Source organism: Symphalangus syndactylus, chromosome 12 (genome assembly GCF_028878055.3).
Source record: "Symphalangus syndactylus isolate Jambi chromosome 12, NHGRI_mSymSyn1-v2.1_pri, whole genome shotgun sequence".
Taxonomy (NCBI): Eukaryota; Metazoa; Chordata; class Mammalia; order Primates; family Hylobatidae; genus Symphalangus; species Symphalangus syndactylus.
Window position 1 is genome coordinate 25,530,107 of NC_072441.2, and position 20,649 is coordinate 25,550,755.

General features: G+C 36.7%; 1 long non-coding RNA gene across 1 annotated transcript in view; it reads left to right on the top strand.

The window, feature by feature from the left end:
• Nucleotides 1–20,649, top strand: part of LOC134733648 (uncharacterized) — a 316,197-nt gene that overhangs the window by 210,713 nt on the left and 84,835 nt on the right. The window contains exon 4 of the long non-coding RNA XR_010117297.1: nt 7,676–7,732. This is a non-coding gene — a long non-coding RNA (uncharacterized lncRNA). The remainder of the gene's footprint in view (nt 1–7,675; nt 7,733–20,649) is intronic.

The window sequence follows — 20,649 nt, forward strand, 5'->3', positions numbered from 1 at the left end:
TGGCCTCTTGTGGTTTGGGACTGGAATTTTAATGAGGCTCAATATGCAGTAGCTTTAACTGCAGAGTCCTGGGATATTAGGCAAGGCAGGGAGAGGGCTTCTCACATGTTGAAACAGGCCAAGGGATAGGAGAGGGAACCACAAAGCAAAATATAACCTGTGAATCAATTCTAAATCAATTTCCTTTTTGCTGTCCCTGAGCTTTAGGGAAATCATGTGTGCATTGGGGCTGGGCTGGAGGTATCTCCCTGGTGTGCCAGGAAGTGGAATTAGAAAACACCCTATTGGAAGTCCTCCAACTGCTCTGGGCAGTTTCCTTAAGTGTGATAGGATACTCAGGGACACAAACAGATGTCCAGCCACATTTCCTGATTTGTGTAAGTCTCAGGAGCCCTGTAAGAAGGTCTATAAACTCATCCACAATTGGGGTTTATTGCAGATACAGCTGATAGACCCAGTGAGGGGGGTTGGAGTTCGGGGCAGTGGGAGGGACAGGGGATGGTTAATGGACTGGGGGAGGAGTAGGCTCTTAGGAAGTATAAGTGCAGGAAGAATCAACAGGATCCTTGGCACAAACAACTCATAAGTGTAAACTGAGAGGAAGATTCCCGCAGCAGTGCCAAATGTGGCAGAGGAGCAGGAGTTTTACTACTACAACAAGTTGTACTTGAAACTCTTCTCACAGCAGTGCTGCCTAGGGGCACATGTGCTCTCTGGGAAGGAGAGAGCTAGGGGGTAAGACTGATAGAATCATTGCTCAAGTAATTCTTCCACAAAACCTCATCAAAAAGATTTGTGCTGGAGAAGAGGTAGAGATCATCCCTAACTAGAGAGACAGGTGTGGTCCAGAGACTGGGAGGCAGCAGATAATGGAACTTCACTGGTCTTATCAGAGAGATAAGTCTAATCTATGACAAGAATATGACAATGAAAACCAAGGGAAATATAGGTGGTAACGTGAACAGGATGTTGTTGTATTAACTATGGGAGTGGTGAGAGAAGGATGCAGGAAAAAGAACCAGAATGAAGAGAAATGGAGAAAAGAACAGGTTTTATTTGGAGACAGTTTTCACATGTTGGAGCATGTTGCTTAATTGTCTGGTACAGTATTTGGGTGAGAGAAACATCAAGCAGTTGGGTAGCATGGATCTGGAACTTTTTAAAGAAGTGGCAGATGAAGTACTAATATTGGAGATGGTTAAGAATAGAAGCCTGGAAATATTATATTTAAGGAATGATCAAAAGCCGTGGAATAAAGAGGATGCAGACTATGCAAGGCAAAGACATATTTAGAAAAAAATAAGTATTTTGTGGAAGTTAGGGGAATTACTCTATCCCAGATATATGCCACATGGAAAAGAGGAAGGAGTAAAAGTGAGGTCACCGCTGACTGAGATCAGGTGGTCAGCAACACCAAAAGAAGGTGAGTCATTTCAGACTATTGATCTGTGGTTATGTGGTTGGGAAAAATCCCTCAGAGCACCAGCAGTATCACAGGTGAAGATACTACTCTATAGCCCTATGTCCTAATGTAATGTACCCTCAAGAAAAGATGGGAAGGGTCTGCTCTCAGGGATATGGACCAGAGAGAAAGTCCGACCCTAAGACATAAATGTGATTATTAACAAAAGGAAGGAGTCAAATTAGAACAACCCAGTTACTTACCCTGTTGTCTTTCCTTGATCGTTCTCTACATGTGGCTCATAACTATGTCCAAGGTAGATGCACCAGAATCTTGAGGGAGTAGGTGTTCAGTGACAAAACGTTTCCCAGGAAATTTGAGCATCTGTCTCCATGGTTGAGAAACTTTTGCTTTAGACCTGCAATTTAATCATTTCTAAAGTTTCAGGTTTAAGGAATTTTACAGCAGTTGGTGAACCCAAGCAGCGATTTAGGGAAGACTGTAGTGCATAGGCAGGAACTACCTATAAATAGTCACTGCTTTTCCAGGATTATTCCTTGGATTCAGATGTTTTCTTAGTTGAAGAGAAAAATCAGCTACCTCACCTTTGTCATCCTTTCCAAGGCTTGTCTTGGATGTGCCATGATTTGGAGAAATTTTTGGAAGTCTTAGACCATGCTTGTGCTCCCTCCACCCCACCCCATGTTCTATTCCATTCCTTTTTTCCATGCTCCAGGAACTCCAGTTGCTCCACAAAATGTCATAACTGGGTGTGATGTAGCACTGAAGAATCACATTATGCCTGTCTCCAAAGAAGGGTGAAATTTCATTTTCCTCACAATTAAGGAAATAAACAAATGCCATATTTTTCTCATTTTATTATGCACATATTAAGAAAGGAAAAGGAACTCACTAAAGAACATTCAGATATTTGTTGTTTCTAATGTGGAAAACTGAAATAAAGTAAAGCTGCAAAAGCCTCTGAATAACATTCACTTTTCTTGCAAATGATGTTTAACTGAGGTCTCGTTCACAAATTGCGTAAAAGCAGAATTTATTAATATTTTCTTCATTTTTTAAAAAGTAGGGCTTTGTTTTCAAGCGCAAACAAGACATCTAAATCTACTAATAATTAAAAATCTAAATGTTATCATTATCATAAACTAAGCAAAATAAACTCCTTTATAAAACATGCTACTTAAAGATGCAAGAAAGCTGCCGGATAAAGATCAATCAAAATAAGTCCAGAAGTGTTTTTTCTTCTTAAGAAAAAGAAATGATGTAATTGGTAATTACAAAGCCAGAATAGAACATAATAGCTACTCTTTAAATAGTTGATTAAGGTTCAATGAGTTTCTCTATAGTGTTTTGAAAAAAGGTGACTATTTAGTAAGCAAAGGAGAAGACCTGAGATAAGCAAATAGAATTAGGTAAAGACATTTTCTAATTTATATCCAGGAGGGAAAAAAATCTCATCCTCTCGGCCACTCACTTTACAAATCAGTTTTATTAAAAAAGTAAAATAAATTCAGTATTTGCAAAGATTTAATGGTTCAGATCAGTGCTTTCTTTCCCAAAGATCACATGTTTTGTTTTCAACTCATTAATTGAAGGCACAATAAAATGAATTCTTGAAAATTCTTTGATATAATTTGTATATTATTTTAACCCAACACTAAGTAAAATTTGCCTTTTTGGTATTTCTTTTAATTCATTCATTTATTCTATAAATATTTACTGAGTATGCACAATGTTCTAGGCACTATGGTCAGAATTCTTTTAAAAAACACAATTTAATTTTGCTTTATATGAAAGGGTTAATTTAAGAGTGAAGACATTTTTCCTCTCAATCATGGAAAGATATAACTTCTTTTTTATCTTTTTTGTGCCGAATTTTTTTGGCATAAACATATTTTCACTTGTGACAAAAGAAAATAAGTTTAATTCTCACCACTGACAAAAAAATATAAAGACAGCTTTTTAAGTCTTGTCTTACATTTGATTATCACTTGCTTTGCCTTGCAGGGTGCTCAGCACTAAAAGGGAATATATTTCTTTTCATTTCTTCCCACTTTCCCTTACACTATTCCTACTGCTCTCCTTTCTAGGACCTTTGCTAAGAATGCTTATCTGGCTAAATACAAGCAAACAACCATGTTGGGAAACATAGACCTAGGGTCTACTTAAATATGTTAATTTCTCTAGTCTATTTATTGGAAATCCACAATATCAATGGCAGAGATCACCCTAATTGTGATCTTCTTGGGCTACTGAAGAAGTCTCATTTTAGTTTTGCTTAAGTGAGAGAAAACTAAATTTAAACAATTATATTTAGATGCCAAACCTACCAACTAAACCAACAAACCAACCACTATAGTTTGAATGTGTTCCCCAAATTTCATGTGTTAAAAACTTAGTCCCCAATTTCCTATGTTGATTGGAGGTAGACCCTTTGGGGGTTAATTAGGATTAAATGAGGTCATAAGGTTAGGGCCTCTATAATGGAACCAGTGGCTTTGTAAGGAAAGAAAGAGGGACCTGAGCTGATACACATGCTCTTGCCCTCTCACTATGTGATGTCTTCCACCATGTTATCAGGTAGCAAGGAGGCCCTCACAAGATGCTGGCACCATGCTCTTGGACTTCCCAGCCTTCAAAACTATAGGAAATAGGCCAGACACAGTTGCTCATGCATATAATCTTGGCACTTTGAGGGGCTGAAGCAGGAGGATCACTTGAGCCCAGGAGTTCAAGACCAGCCTAGGAAACATAGTGAGACCTGGACTCTACAAAAAAATGAAAAAATTAGCCAGGAATGGTGGCACTCTCCTGTAGTCCCAGCTACTCGGGAGGCTGATGTGGGAGGATCACTTGAGACTGGAAGATCGAGGCTGTGAGCTGTGATCCACCGCACTCCAGTGAGTGAGCTGTGATCCACTGCACTCCAGCCTGGGCTGCACTCCAGCCTGGGCTGCAAAGCAAGACTCTGTCTCAAAAAAGAAACAAGGAATAAAATAAATGTATTTTCTTTATACATTTTCCAGTCTGCAGTATTCTGTATAATGCAAAGTGGACTAAGTCACCAGCCAATTTAAAGGAGGCTGAAGATCCAACTGGATGGCATCATGATAGGTTGATGAGGGTGCCGAAAAGGGAGTGAGTTGAAGAAGATACCAAGTTCCTTCTTATAATCAGATTTTGCAAATCAGTCATGGAGAATGTGTTGACAGTTTTTTTTTAATATGTTTGCAATTGGGTGGGGCTGAAATTTTATGGGAATAGGTGTGTGTGGATATGTACTCCCAAGAGTCTTCATATTAAACTCTGAACTTCAACTTTCTTGTATCCATTTCCCTTCCTCTCTCCCTCCTTCGATCTCTCCCTTCCTTTCTTTCTGATTCTCATTTACTGACAAAATAATATTATTCCTGTTTTATAAAGATGAAAATATTTTTGGAGGGGATATCTCCAGGAATTAGAAAGATGTTAATAAACTTGTCCTTAAAGTGGTCAAAGGAGTAAGTTTACTTGTTAAAAGCATGAATTTGGAAGTCAGGTGGACCTAGGTTCAAGTCCCTATTCTATCACTTGGTATCTGTGTGGCCTTTAGCAATTGACTTATCCTCTCTAAATATCTGTTTCTTCCTCTGTAAAATATAGATAATAATGGTATTTACCTTGTAGGCTTGTTGTAAGAATTAAATGATACAAAGCATCACTGAGCTTGTTGTAAGAGCTAGATAAATATTTTCAAACACCTTTGAAGAGCTATGATACAAAGTACATGAGCGCTTGAAAAAGTACCTTGGAAATAGATGCCAGGCATGTGTACATGAAGTTTTTCTGCCATTTACTGTCTTCAGATATCAGAGTACACGACGTATTTGTTGTTATAGTTCCAGTATTAAGTACTGTTTCCAAGACCATAGTAGACATTCAGTAAGTCTTTGCTCAGTGAATGAGTGAATGAATAAATAAATGATCTAGAATAGCAAATAAATCTCATCTTCAGTGCCAAGTCTGATTAATTAGCAGGGTTCAGGAAGAATTATTGGGTGCATGTGTGCTAAGCTTACACCAGTCAATTTGACAGGTCTATCTAGCTAGGGCATAGGCGCAGGGAGAGGCAGCATGAATACTACCTATGCATTGATTGAGGCCTCAGCCCTTAATTTAAGGAAGGGAAGATACCAGAAAATTGGAATTAAGGAGATGGTATTTCCATTTGTGTCCACTTGCTTTTAATTAGAAGAGTGAAGTAATTTTTCCACATTCACCTCCAAAGGACCTGTATCAGAAAAAGTTGTGTTGGTCACAATCTTAAGGTCTTTTGTGCAAACTATGAGCACTTCTTCTCTCCTCTTATGTCTTTTAGGTGCAGAGAAACAGATGTTCCCAACTCTTCCCATTATTTGTAGCTCCCATTTTATTCAGATATTGAAGCATCTTGCATACAATTTGCCACTTGACAAATCTTATTCTATTAAGCTAGATTAGAATTACTAGTTGAGATTTTAAACACTGAAAACATGCCATAACGGGAACTCTTATTCACAGTTCTTAGCATGGGTTCAGGTATTTCTATTTGGGGAATATTCACAGGTGAGACTGAAGGATAGCTATAGTTGAGAACTATTAGTATACAAAATACTTTTCTTTGAATTCATTTGAATTATGGCTTCAAATATTCTTATTTGTGAATCCTTAGTTTTCTTATTTTTAAAATAAGAGTATCAAGTTACTATAAGAATCAGAGGTAATTTTAATTCTAGACACTTCATAAGTGCTCAATAAAATGCAAATTAATATTTGTGCCACTAAAGACGTTGTAAGGAAGATGTAATTCTAAATTTGAACGGATTTGAGGCATTTGGAAAAATACAATGTTATTAACAAAATATACAGTCCTTGAAATCTATTAAATTCTAGTGGTTTACCCAAAATGATCATGGAATTAGATATTTTAATTAACTTACTTCCCTGGGCTAGTCAGAAAATAAATTTTTCTTTAATTCTCATTGCTGAAAAGATTCCCAAAATCTAATAATCTTTTCTGTCTTAAAAAAGTCTCCTATAGTGTACATAACAGAATCAGTTTTGACGATTGCAATATCCCAGTGTTATCATTCAGAACAAAACATTTCCATTGTGCCAAAGTGTCACCATTGTTTATTGAAGATGACTAAGGTGAAATATTCAGACACTCAGGACGTATTCGAGAGGTTGTTTTATTGCTTTTTGTTTGGGTCTTTATTTCTAACATAAACCATTTTTCCATTCATATCTTGCAGTAACCTTGAAGAGTTCTTATGTGAAATAGTCTTGTGAAATAACATCTGATATCAGTCCTAGAGAACTCTCTCTTCTATTTGGACCTTTTACGTTGTACCCCCAGCTAAAAAGTAAAATCAAATAGGACTGCTTCTTTGATAGATGTTATCACTTTGGGCTATGTTCTAGAGAGGACAGGAGTAGACAGACTGAATCTCCTCTATTTTAAGCTATGTGCTTTGGACACTATTGGTAGGCCACTGTTTATACTCCTTATAGTAAAATAGTCACCCTCTTTTAATAATACTTGCTTCACCACATTCTCATGAAGATGAAGTGTGCTAACATTGGTAAAACATGAAAGGGCTAGGTCCCTCACTACTTGTTTGCTAATTTAACTCCAATGCCAAGAAGTGTCCTTGAGGAAATATTTGTGGCGTGAATGAATAAATATTATTCTTCCTTTCCTCACCATCTGAGCCACCATAGTGCTTTTACTGTTCCTTTATAATGGTATTTGTATTAGTCCGTTCTCTCAATGCTATAAAGAGCTACCTGAAACTGGCTAATTTACAAAGAAAAGAGGTTTAATTGGCTCACCGATCTGCAGGCTGTACAGGAAGCATGACTGGAGAGGCCTCAGGAAACTTACAAAAGGCGAAGGGGAAGCAGACACATTCCACATGGCTGGAGCAGGAGGAAGAGGGGGAAGAAGGAGATGCTACACACTTTTAAACAAACAGATCTCGTGAGAACTCACTATCATGACAACAGCAAGGGAAAAGTCCACCCCCAGATCCAATCACCTGCCACCAGGCCCCTCCACCAACATTGGGGATTAAAATTTGACATGAGGTTTGGGCAAGAACACAAATCCAAACCATATAAGTATTCATTATGTTTTTCACTATAAACTAGTTAGTCATGTGAGTCTTGTATTATGCAATAAGCTCCCTTAGCACAGGCCTCACTAATGTCTCTCATAAATTTGTTCCTCCACAGAACATAGCATGGTATGTGACATGAGGGCTTGATGACTGTGTTGACTGACTGCATGTTGTAAGTAAACCCAACTACATAAGTAGTGTATGTAATGAATGCTTATTATTTTTATAAATGATATTGACTACTAATAGAAATTCTCCACTGCAAATCTTGCTGAATTTAGCAAAAAGATAATTACTGACAGTATCTTATATTTTTCTTTCAACGTTCTTGAATAGCACTGCATGTTTTTTAAATTCTAAACACGTATGGTGACTGTTTTAATGATATCTAAAGTCACACAAATATGTGAGACCTATTATAATAGAATTCTTTGAGAACTGAAAGGTATTCTAAGTAGTACAGGTTTTTCTTTTTGCAGAATGCCGCCAGCATTAGGCTCAATGGGAAAGATGGTGAAATTGGGTTGATTCCTTATTTTTAGCCTCCGTTAGATGATTGTAATTCATTATTTGCTAGGTTACCTGAGGGTATACTTCATCAACGCTCATGCATTTAGAATGCTGCTGCTTGTGTCTCCTGGGATCCAGGCTTTCTCAGCCTATCACTCCTCCTGAAATCTCCCCACTGCCTCCCAAAGAAGTAGTGTGTCAATATTATGTTTTTATTGATAGCCACACAGTTCACATTCCACTTCTTTCCCTAAACTTTTTTCATTATGTGATTGTATCTACTGGCTTAGGCCTTTTATGCTAGCCATTTATTTTGCCCCCAAGCATCCGGCCTTTAAAAATGTAATGCATTTTACTGGCTTATTGAATAAGAGATATATGGCTTTGCTGGTAGTCAGACATGCTGTGCTTACACACTCTGAATATTACTAAAGTATTTCGGCTTCCTTAATACTCTGTTAATTCTCATAATGGCCTGCCAAATTTCCTAGTTGTTGTGCAATTATTATTCTTATACTGCATTAAAAAATAAGTTAAGCTGGATATTGGTTCCTTTTTCTTTTTTCTTTTTTTTGAGACAGAGTCTTGCTCTGTCACCCAGGTTGGAGTGTAATGGCATAATCTTGGCTCACTTCAACCTCTGCCTCACGGGTTCAAGCGATTCTCCTGCTTCAGCCTCCCGAGTAGCTGGGATTACAGGTGCATGCTGCCACACCTGGCTACTTTTTGTATTTTGAGTAGAGACGAGGTTTCGCCATGTTGGCCAGGCTGGTCTTGAACTCCTGACCTCAGGTGATCTCCCAAAGTGCTGGGATGGATATTGGTTCTAAGGCTGAAGACTCTGAGGAAATGCTATAATACGTAACTACACCATCAATTTTCAGATGCAAAGTTCTTTTACATAATGGTAAAGTGATAATTCTAATGAAGAAAGTTTTTAAGAAGATTTGACTCTGTCTCATATTCTCATCCATAAACTAAAGATTAATAACTTAGCATTATTCTAAAATGTGACTTCACAACAAGACAATTATAAATTAAGAGAAAGGGGCCAGGCGCGCTGGCTCAAGCCTGTAATCCCAGCATTTTGGGAGGCCGAGGCCGGAGGATCACGAGGTCAGGAGATCGAGACCACGGTGAAACCCCGTCTCTGCTAAAACAAAAAATTAGCCGGGCATGGTGGCGGGCTCCTGTAGTCCCAGCTACTCGGAGAGGCTGAGGCAGGAGAATGGTGTGAACCCGGGAGGCGGAGCTTGCAGTGAGCCGAGATCGCGCCACTGCATTCCAGCCTGGGGCACAGAGCAAGACTCCGTCTCAAAAAAAAAAAAAAAAAAAGTAATTATTTTCAGCTAATCTAGAGGACATGCTTTAAGTGTGGTCGATTGAGTAAAAAACTGATATTTGATACTTATCAATATATATCTGAAAATACTATTTTACCTGATTATTTGAGACACATTTTCAAATTATTAAAACTACAGGGAAAAGTTGCTCCACTTCAAAGATATGAATAGAGTTCATAACTTTGATATTTTAAAAACACTTACTTTAGAAAGTGTTCATCCAAAATGATCAACATATCTAAAAGTCAGTACCAGGCTCTATAGTTATAATATGAGGGAAATAGGCACCACTTCAAGAAATTTTAAAAAAGAACAAGAAGTCAGAGTCGGAGCACTAAAGGTGAATCAGCTATAAGTAGGATGTGATTCCCCAATTAGCTCTTTAGTGCCTTAATAACAGCGTTTTTAACACTTGTTACAATGTCTAGTAAAGCTTTTTGTGCTCATCTTCTCCCATTAAACTGCGAGCTTATCCTGTGCACAAGACTTTTATTCATCATTATATCTGCAGCACTTAACCCAGTGTCTACCACAGGGTGGCTTTGTGTTAATTTATTATTAATAATAATCAGAATAACTAAGGTAAAATATAATAATAAAATTTAATTTAAGGATGTATTAACAGGGAAGTAAAAGCAAGAACTGAGAAATAATTAGTACACCACAGTTAGCATTTGATAGGATCTTCCAAACCTTATTTGCAGTTTCAGAGTAGAATTTGTAAGAATAATATTGAGAAACTTGATAGGCTACAAAGAAGACAACATAACTCTTTGAAAAGAAGTAGGCCGGGCACGGTGGCTCACGCTTGTAATCCCAGCACTTTGGGAGGCCTAGGCGGGCAGATCATGAGGTCAGGAGATCGAGACCACGGTGAAACCCTGTCTCTAGTAAAAAATACAAAAAAGTTAGCTGGGTGTGGTGGCGGGCGCCTGTAGTCCCAGCTACTTGGAGAGGCTGAGGCAGGAGAATGGCATGAACCTGGGAGGCAGAGCTTGCAGTGAGCCAAGATTGCGCCACTGCACTCCAACCTGAGCGACAGAGTGAGACTCCGTCTCAAAAAAAAAAAAAAAAAGGGAAAGAAGTGAAGCTTATATACTGATGAACTCCTCCAAAATAATAGGGAAATTCCTATGGAATTTTGCTATAGGGATTTGTAAAAGGGCAAGACCCTTAATTCCCAGGTTTCAAATGTTTGTCTACTTAGCTGTTCTTAAGATTAATTTTTAAGTAGACTTTAAATTAATGATACTACTTTCTATATCAGTTAGAATCAAGTTAGGCTGCCAGTAATAAAGAACCCAACCCCATTTGCCCCAAAAGTGGCTTAAACAAGGTAAACATTTATTTCTCTATTAGGTAAACATGCCCACAGTTAGTTCCATGCTTAGCCCCACTTTCAGAAGAGATCTAGGTTCATTCTAGCTTGCCTACCATCTTTAGCATATTGACTATGATTTAAAGTGGCTGGTCAAATTGGTAATAATTATATTTACATTCCAACAACTACAACCAATGAGGGGACTAAGAAGGGCCTCTCCTTTCCCTTAAGGAGAGTTCTTGGAATTAGCACATAAAAGTCTTGCTTGTATCTCATTAGCTACGTTCTCTTTCTGTTAATGAGAAAGAAGATCAGCTACATATTGAGAGGCAACCAGCAATTTCTGTGACATAGTAAAACAAACAAGCAAACAAAAAACATACACTCTTGGTTAAAAAAAAAAAAGCATACAAATAGTGTAGAAGGATACAGGTACGAAGCTGAAATTTTCCTCTCATTTTAATAAACATCTGTCATTATAGTCTGCTTACAATTTTTTGAATAATCTTTTCTCCTAAGAGTTCCTCACTCTTGTTTTTATTTTGCTGAGAAAAAACAAACAAACCTGTATTTTGTAGGCTTCCCTTTGGCCAGCGCTTAAATATATGATGGAAGCTCAATCAGTTGAATGCATCTGTGTGAAGCTGTGATTCAGAACTGAGTTATATGGGGAAAGAGGGTTCAGGGCATCCATTTGCTGGAACAGATGTGGCAGAAGCTCCATGCTTCTGGAGTCAATGGCTGTGATGGCAGCTTCCTGATTCAGTGCTTCCTGATTGTGGTGCTGTAAATACATGTAAATGTGTTTCACATGTGTTTCTGGCAGTGTGGCTCTGGAGCTGACAGCTGTGGAGGCAGCTTTATGACTCAGCAGCAACTTAATTGTGGCAGAGACAGCATCTCTGTTAGTTGGCCAGTTCTGCAGTGTGTCTGGAAGTCTTTTAGAAATCTTCAGTCTAGGAGATCTATCTTCATCTTCTGCAGGGATTCCTTCAACCTAAGAAATTAAACCTACCAATAGAGTTACCACCCCCTTGCAACCCTCCTGAGAATCTTTCCTCTCTACAACTCACTTCCTTTCCCACCAAGATAATTACTATCTTGAATTTGGTGTTTTCATTTCCATACATTTTTAACCTATGTATATCTTAAATATATAGTATGCATATAATATTCTTTTATCTGGCTTTACTCATGTGTGAATGACATCATTCTTCAAGTATTCTTCTGTAGTTTTTATCAATTTCACATTATGTTTATGAGATTTATCCATATTCATTCATGTAACTTTGGCTAATTGATTTTCACTGTTGCATAGCATTAATAAATTTAATGTAATACATTATCTAGCTCATGTTAATGGAAAATTAGTTTCCAATATTTGCTATTATAAACAATTCTACTAAGAAGTCACCTTTTTAAAATACATGTGTCTGTTTGGTTACACAAATAAGAGTTTATTTATGGTGTACACCTAGGGATGGTTTGCCGGGCTAGCGTATTTATACCTTCAAATTTATTAGTTACCACAACATTTTTCTTCAAGGTGGTTGCATGAGTTTATATTCCTATGAACAGTATATGAATGTTGCCCTTTATCCACTTTTTTTGCCAACACATGATATTGTCAGAGTTCTTAAGTTTTGCCAAACAATAGGTGTGAAAGGTATTTCATTGTGCTTTTAATTGACATTTCTCTCATTATCACTGAGGTAAATCATCTTTTAATAGGTTTATTGGCCATTTGAGATTAAAAACCTTGGTAAATTTCTTATTTATATCCTTTTCTCATTTTTTCATTGAGTTGATTTGTAGGAAGGCTTTTTAATATTCTGGATAATGATCTTTTCCTGTTTTACGTTGCAAGTATCTTTTCCCAAGTCTAGGACTCACCTTTTATTTTAAAATTATATCTTTTCACTTACAAAAGTTTTAAAATGATAATGCTATTCAACTTGTCAATAACATTTTCTATGGCTTTGTGTCTCGTTTTAAAAAGTTTCTCTATTGAAGTCACAAAAATATCCCCTATATTACCCTTTAAAAGTTTTATAGTTTTGCCTATAAAACATTAAGGCGATGTATTCGTCAGTATAATCAGAGAAGCAGAACCACCAGGAATGATGTAGAATAAGCGATTAATTTAGGAACTTGATCTTTTATCGCTGTAGAATCTGGTAAAATAGTCTTGGTTCTGTTTTCTTCTGCATCTGATACTTACCTAAAGTCACAGGTGAGGCAGTAGGAAAAGGACAGATGTGAAATGGGGAGAGCTGGCAAAAACTAAAACTGTGAGGAACGAGCTGCAATCTGCCTTCCTTTCTTATTGAGTCAGCATTGGCCTTTTCTCATCTCCAAGCCACCAACCTGGAAGCTGAGGATGAGCTATAGGATGTGCTGGCTATCACTCTTGTTACAGAACTGCAATAGCACCTGACCCAGGTTGTGGAAAAGGTAATTTAAAATATCCCATGGGAGGTGGAGGATTTATGGACTCAGCTGCTTCCTTTGCCAAAAAGATTGGCCGGTAGATTGCAAAAAAATTGTGCATGAGCCACAAGAAGGCCTAACGTATATTGAATTTCAGGGAGTACATATAGTCACTGTTCTCTTCTTCCTTTCAAATCACAAACAAGTTTCTTTGGTGGTCATAACAAACCACTAAAAACCTATAGAAAAGAAAATTCTAGAAAACGTAATTCAAATTTGCAAAGCTGACTCTTTATGAAGCCATACACAGAATTTTTGTGCATTATATAACATAGTAATTAAAATTTATTTATTTTTTCATCCGGATAACCCCAGATCAATTATTGAATTTGCCATTCTACTACCCACTGATTTGCAATGCCACTTTGTCATACATTAAAATTCATTATATATTTTGTTCTTCTGTGATACGGTGTTTATTTTGTTCCACTACTATTTGTTAATGTCTGTGCTAGCTTTTTATAAAACATAGTATTTAGTAGCAAATAATATAACATTTGCAAACTAGCAAAATGTTACTGATTCCAAATCTATGTATTACTTCCAGTGGATATTGCAAAGGTGGACTGTATTGTAAGTTGTTTATAAAATGTTCTGCATCTTAAAAAGATATATAACATAAAATACATCAAAGAAAAAAGTGTATTTATCATAAGAGAAAATATATATTGTAAACATAAAGTTTTGTAGCTGCAAAAAGTGGCACAGTTTTAATTTCTATTCTTTGTCCTAATATCTATGGTAAGATAAATCCCACCACCTAACTTATTTTCTTCAGGTATATCTTTGCATGGTCTGTTCCTTTGCTCTTATATATACATTTTAGAATCTTCATGATGTTGAGCTATTGAACATATAAACATGATATAAGTCTCCAAATGTTTAGTTCTCCTTTAATGCTTTCAATAAAATGTCATAATATTCTTTCTTAAGGTCATATATATACTTACTCTTAAATACTTTTTAAATGTTGTTATTGAAATAATATGTTTAAAAATGATATTCTGTATTTTTAAATTAATTTCTGATCTAGTAACTTTTTAAAACTTTTTGTTAACTCTGTCTATAGATTTTCTTGAATTTTATATATGTGAAATGAACACTTCTACAAATAAAGGCTGTCTTGGTTTTTCTTTAAATTATTTTTCTTACAATAGTAAATTATAACAAATATAACATATTTATATTTTATATAGTACATAAATATAAATAAAAACAAATATTGTTTATTATCTTTCTACATAGCTTAAGACCTCCATAATGTTAAGTATAAGTTTTGACGTTTGCATCAAAGTTTGAGAACTGACCTTGTTTTACACAAGATTTACCTGTGTTCATTATTGAAAAATGTTACCCATAATCTATTTGCACAACTGCTTAATGATTTTTTTTTTTTTTTTGAGATGGAATTTCACTGTTGTGGCCCAGGCTGAAATGCAGTGGTGTGATCTCGGCTCACTGCAACCTCCGCCTCCCTGGTTCAAGTGATTCTCCTGCCTCAGCCTCCCAAGTAGCTGGGATTACAGGCACCCGCTACAACACTCAGCTTTTTTTTTTTTTTTTTTTTGTATTTTTAGTACATAGGGAGTTTTGCCGTGTTGGTCAGGATGGTCCCAAACCCTTGATCTCAAGTGATCCATCTGCCTTGGCCTCCCAAAGTGCTGGGATTACAGGTGTGAGCCACCACGCCTGGCCACTTAGTGATTTTTAAAGAGTGATCTTTTAATTCAGCAGAATTACATTTCTTTTTGGTTGTGAAAGACAATGTTTTTTAAAAATCAGAGATGTGTATACAATTGAATAGATGTCATTTTTTTGCATCTATAAAACTTTACAAAAACATTTTATTTCATGATAAATACACTTTTTATTTGATGTATTTTATATTATATATCTCTGAGATAAGGAACATTTTACAAACAATTTATAATAGAGTCCATCTATCCATAGATTTGGAAATCAGTAATATTTTGCTAGTTGGCAAATGTTATATTATTTGGTACTAAGATACTACATGTTTCATAAAAACCTATAGGTTGCTTGAAGTTTGGACTTGTTAAATTGTTCATAGTTCACATGGTACATCCTTTTAAGTGTTAAGCATCACTTTGAAAATATGGCATATTGACCCTCTTTGTATCTAGAGACGCAATTAAAAATAATGGCCTAAATATTCAAGTAGTAGAGAATGTTGGCAACATGACTCTGAGGCTATTCAATTGACCTTCTTTTGTGGCTTTCAGGCATGCAGTTTGTTTTCAAACAGATGGCATGCTGAATATCTGCAGTCATGTAATTTTTTCCCTGACAATTAATAAGATATAGAAGGAGGAAACTTTTATTAAGAGAGATTCCAACTAGGCTGCTATCCACAGATCAATAACATTGAGTGTTTCTACAATGTAAATATGCTCTAAGCCAATTTCTAGGGACTGGGGAGAGATCAGCTTTATATGAACAGGTTTTTTTATTTGACGAGTAGAGAATAGATGAAAAAATGTGCTATGGTTCTTACAGAGTGTTTCTGGGGTTTGGGAATTATGTGCAGATATAATCAATTAATAGATGGCTACTTTAGTTAAGTATTCTATAATCTTATAACCCTGGGAAAGATTCTGGCTTAAATATCCTCCAGTGTCAACTGAAATGTCAGAAAAGTCTTTTCTGACCATTCATATTAAGTGCCCCATTTTATAATCTCATAATATCTTCTCCTTTGTAGAGTTTATCATGTTTTTAATTGAAAAAAGAAGTATTTTCTTGTTTAATTTCAGATCACATAAATAATTGTTAAGTGCAAAGAACACAAACATGTCTATTGTTCTCACTAATATAATGTGAGAAATTGACACAGTGGTTGCTTACTAAATATATAAATAAATGCATAAATGATGAATAAATAACCACTGTTCTTTCTTGAGAAATAAATATGTAACTGCCTTTAATTGCAACAACATAAGTTTTTGGACTTAACATAAGCACAAACAGAGATTTATTGGATGGACATGGCATCTCACACAATCAAAGGAAATACTGAGGCAGCGTTCAGGACAGCTTTAGGAGTCTAGGACGTGGAAACCAACAGTCTGCAAAAGGCACTGCTATCAAAATGAATCAACCATGTTCAGTTTTCCTGTCACTGTGAATAAGATTAAAATTCCAAGGAGAAAAAAAAATTCTCTCTGAAAAATTCAGAGAATCAAACAAGAATTTAATTTTTTTTTTTCTCTCTCTCTCTCTCCTCTCCTGTCTCCCACCCTCCTTCCTTTGAGTTTTATATTTATTAGCATATTTACCATTTCCCTGCTTTTTGTTTCTTTCAAATTTGAGTTACTGTCTGCTGTAGTTTCCTTTCAGCCTGAAGGACGTCTTTTATTTATTTATTTATTTTAGGTTAGGTTTGCCAGCAAGAACTTCTCACAGATTTGTTTGGCTGGGAATGGCATTATTTCAGTTTCGTTTTCTATCAGTAGTTTGCTGGTTATATAATTCTGGATCGGCAGGTTTTTTTTTTCTTTCAGTACTCTATCAGCCCCTCTGCATTCCATTCTCAGTTGTCTCCAAGGATGAGCAAGCCTTTAGTCATGTTTCCCTGTATACGAGTTGTTTTCCTCTTTCTACTTTTGATTGTCTTCATCTTTGTGCAGTTTGACCATGATGAGTGTAAGTGTAAATCTCTTTGTGTTTATCCTTCCTGAGGTTTGTTAAGCTTCTCAGATCTGTATATTAATGTTTTTCATCAAATTTGGGAAGTTTTCCTATATTACTTAATTTTTTCTTCCATCTTTTTTCTCTTTGCTCTTCATATAATACAATTTCTATTAATTCTTTTTGTGGTCATGAATCCATTCTTCTGTCATCTCAAATCGGCTGTTGGGCCCACCTAGTCATATTTTAAAAAAATTTCTATTAGTATGCTTTTCAAGTATTGAATTTCTATTACAAATAATTTATATTTCTCTCTTGAGATTTATGCTTTGTGAAGTCATTGTTACCATATTTTCCTTTAATTCCATAAACATAGTTTTCATTAATTCTCTTAACATATAATAACTTTTAAAATCTTTGTTTCTAAAATACAGTGTAGAGTACACTCAGACCATTTCTATTGACAGATCTTTTTGTTTCTGAGAATGGGAATATTTTTCTGTTTCTTTTCATGTCTTATAATTTTGAGTTGAAAATTGGACATTGTAGGTAATGAATCGCAGTCAACAGCAACCCTGGAATTTTTTTAGACATGTTTTTCTTTTCCTTTTTCTTTTTTTATTTTTTTGAGATGGAGTCTCGCTCTGTTGCCTAGGCTGGAGTGCAGTGGCGCAATCTGGGCTCACTGCAACCTCCACCTCCCGGGTTCAAGCAATTCTCCCTGCCCCAGCCTCCTGAGTAGCTGGGATTACAGATGTCTGCCACCAGACCTGGCTAATTTTTTGTTGTTGTTGTATTTTTAGTAGAGAAGGGGTTTCACCATATTGTCCAGGCTGGTCTCAAACTCCTGGACTCAAGTGATCCACCTTCTTTGGCCTTCCAAAGTGCTGGGATTACAGTTGTGAGCCACTGCGCCTGGCCTTATTTTTGTATTTTTAGTAGAGACAGGGTTTCACCATGTTGGCCAGGCTGGTCTCAAACTCCTGACCTCAGGTGATCTGCCCACCTTGGCCTCCCAAAGTTCTGGGATTCCAGGAGTGAGCCACCACACCCAACCTGTTTTTCTTTTTTAAAAATATTATTCAGTAACTCATCTGGACTTAAACTGCAGAACTTGTCCATTTTTAATTTCAATTTTTTATCTTCGCTTTCTAAAGTTTCCTCCTGTGTCTGTTGCTTAAGGATCAGCCACTGACTTCAATAGTGGTTATGCTCAATACCTTTGACAATTGATCTGTGTGTGGATTGCAGAGTACATTGAAAAGTGCAGCTAGTTTTCACATCTGCTTTGGCTTTTACTTTTTGCTCGGCTCTCTCAAGTGTCCACCATGCATGCAAGTGGTTAGTTGCCAAGTCAAGAATGTGTCAAGACCTTACCTTAGACCTTATATGGCTCTCTCATTTCCATGATCTACCCATTACATTTCTGGCAGGCTCACTTCATTCTCCAACCGGACTAAAATATTGGCCTATAAGAATCATAAGTTTTTTCATTTATTTTCTACTAAATTTGTCTCTTAAATGACAGAGCCAAGAGGTTTTGGTCCTATTCCAAATTTAGTCTGCCCCCCTTTTTTTTCTTTTGCAAAAAGTCTCTCGTTGGTAAAACTGTGGTCTTCATTGACCATTGACTGAGCTGAAGGAATGGGAATAGCCACACACAAGAAAGCCACAGTGTCCTGCTGTTTTTTACCTAAAGCTATAACAGTTTTCAATAATGTATATGAACTTATCATTTGAGTTTGATCAACCTCCAGTCTTAAAATGGTGTCTTGACAGTTAACCCAATTTGTTAGTTTATTTCATACAGAGAGCATCTGCCTACCTCTTTATGCTGCCACAAAAAGAAATCCCTTCTCCTCATTTTCCTATTGAATCAAATGTTCAAGTTTTTGTTCTCTTCAATCTGATTCTAATTAATCTAAACATTGTTTCTAATTAATATATTCAACATATCTGTGGCAGTAATTTTTAAAAATATATAACTTCAGAATTTCTAACTGAATTATTTAGCTATATGTAGCCAGAATCTAAGTTGAAATTCTTTTTTTTCTTTTTTCTTTTTTTATTATTGTTATTATACTTTAAGTTTTAGGGTACATGTGCACAATGTGCAGGTTTGTTACATATGTATACATGTGCCATATTGGTGCGCTGCACCCATTAACTCGTCATTCAGCATTAGGTATATCTCCTAATGCTGTCCCTCCCCGCTCTCCCCACCCCACAACAGTCCCTGGAGTGTGATGTTCCCCTTCCTGTGTCCATGTGTTCTCATTGTTCAATTCCCACCTATGAGTGAGAACATGCGGTGTTTGGTTTTCTGTCCTTGCGATAGTTTACTGAGAATGATGTTTTCCAGTTTCATCCATGTCCCTACAAAGGACACGAACTCATCCTTTTTTATGGCTGCATAGTATTCTATGGTGTATATGTGCCACATTTTCTTAATCCAGTCTATCGTTGTTGGACATTTGGGTTGGTTCTAAGTCTTTGCTATTGTGAATAGTGCTGCAATAAACATACACGTGCATGTGTCTTTATAGCAGCATGATTTATAGTCCTTTGGGTATATACCCAGTAATGGGATGGGTGGGTCAAATGGTATTTCTAGTTCTAGATCCCTGAGGAATTGCCACACTGACTTCCACAATGGTTGAACTAGTTTACAGTCCCACCAACAGTGTAAAAGTGTTCCTATTTCTTTTTTCTTGTTTATATATGGCAACTCCATGAGGACAAGGAGTGTGTTTTTCTCTCTTCCTTTTTTTTTTTTAAATTAATCTACTCCCAGATATCTAACATATGGTAGATGCTAAATAAATATTTCCTAGTTGAATAGATGGTTCTTCTGAAAGAAAAGAGTGATTTACACCATTCTTTAAGTTGTTATCTTATCTGATTCATAAATAAAAGTAATTCAAATTTATAATTGCCGAGACCAGCTCAGTCAGGAGACCCTAATCCAGCGGTGCTAGAGGAATTAAAGACACACACACACAGAAATAAAGAGGTGTGAAGTGGGAAATCAGGGATCTCACAGCCTTCAGAGCTGACAGACCCGAACAGAGATTTACCCACGTATTTATTAACAGCAAGCCAGTCATTAGCATTGTTTCTATAGATATTAAATTAACTAAAAGTATCCCTTATGGGAAACGAACGGATGGGCTGAATTAAAGGAATAGGTTGGGCTAATTAACTGCAGCAGGAGCATGTCCTTAAGGCACAGATCACTCATGCTATTGTTTGTGGCTTAAGAATACCTTTAGGCGGTTTTCCACCCTGGGTGGGCCAGGTGTTCTTGCCCTCATTCCTGTAAACCCACAACCTTCCAGCTTGGGCATCAGGACCATTATGAACATGTTACAGTGCTGCAGAGATTTTGTTTATGGCCAGTTTTGGGGCCAGTTTATGGCCAGATTCTGGGGAGCCTGCTCCCAACATATAATCACTGTAATTTTTTGTCTCCTGTTTACAACCTCAAGTTTGTGTTCAGATGTCATTCTTCTGGTTTTAGATATCATGTTTTCATGCTCACTTTGTTCAGGGGTGTTCTCAACTAATTATATGAAGACCATGTTCAGACAGACCCCTTGTGACCCTTACTGCATGACTCCTGCCTCCTGGTGTTCATGCCTTTGTGTAATTCTCTCCTATGAGCATGGATGGGACCTGTGATTTGCTTCTAACCAACAGAACATAGCACAGGTGGCAGGATACCCCTCCCATGATTATGTTATGTTATATAATACTCTAGCTTGCTTGCTGACTCTC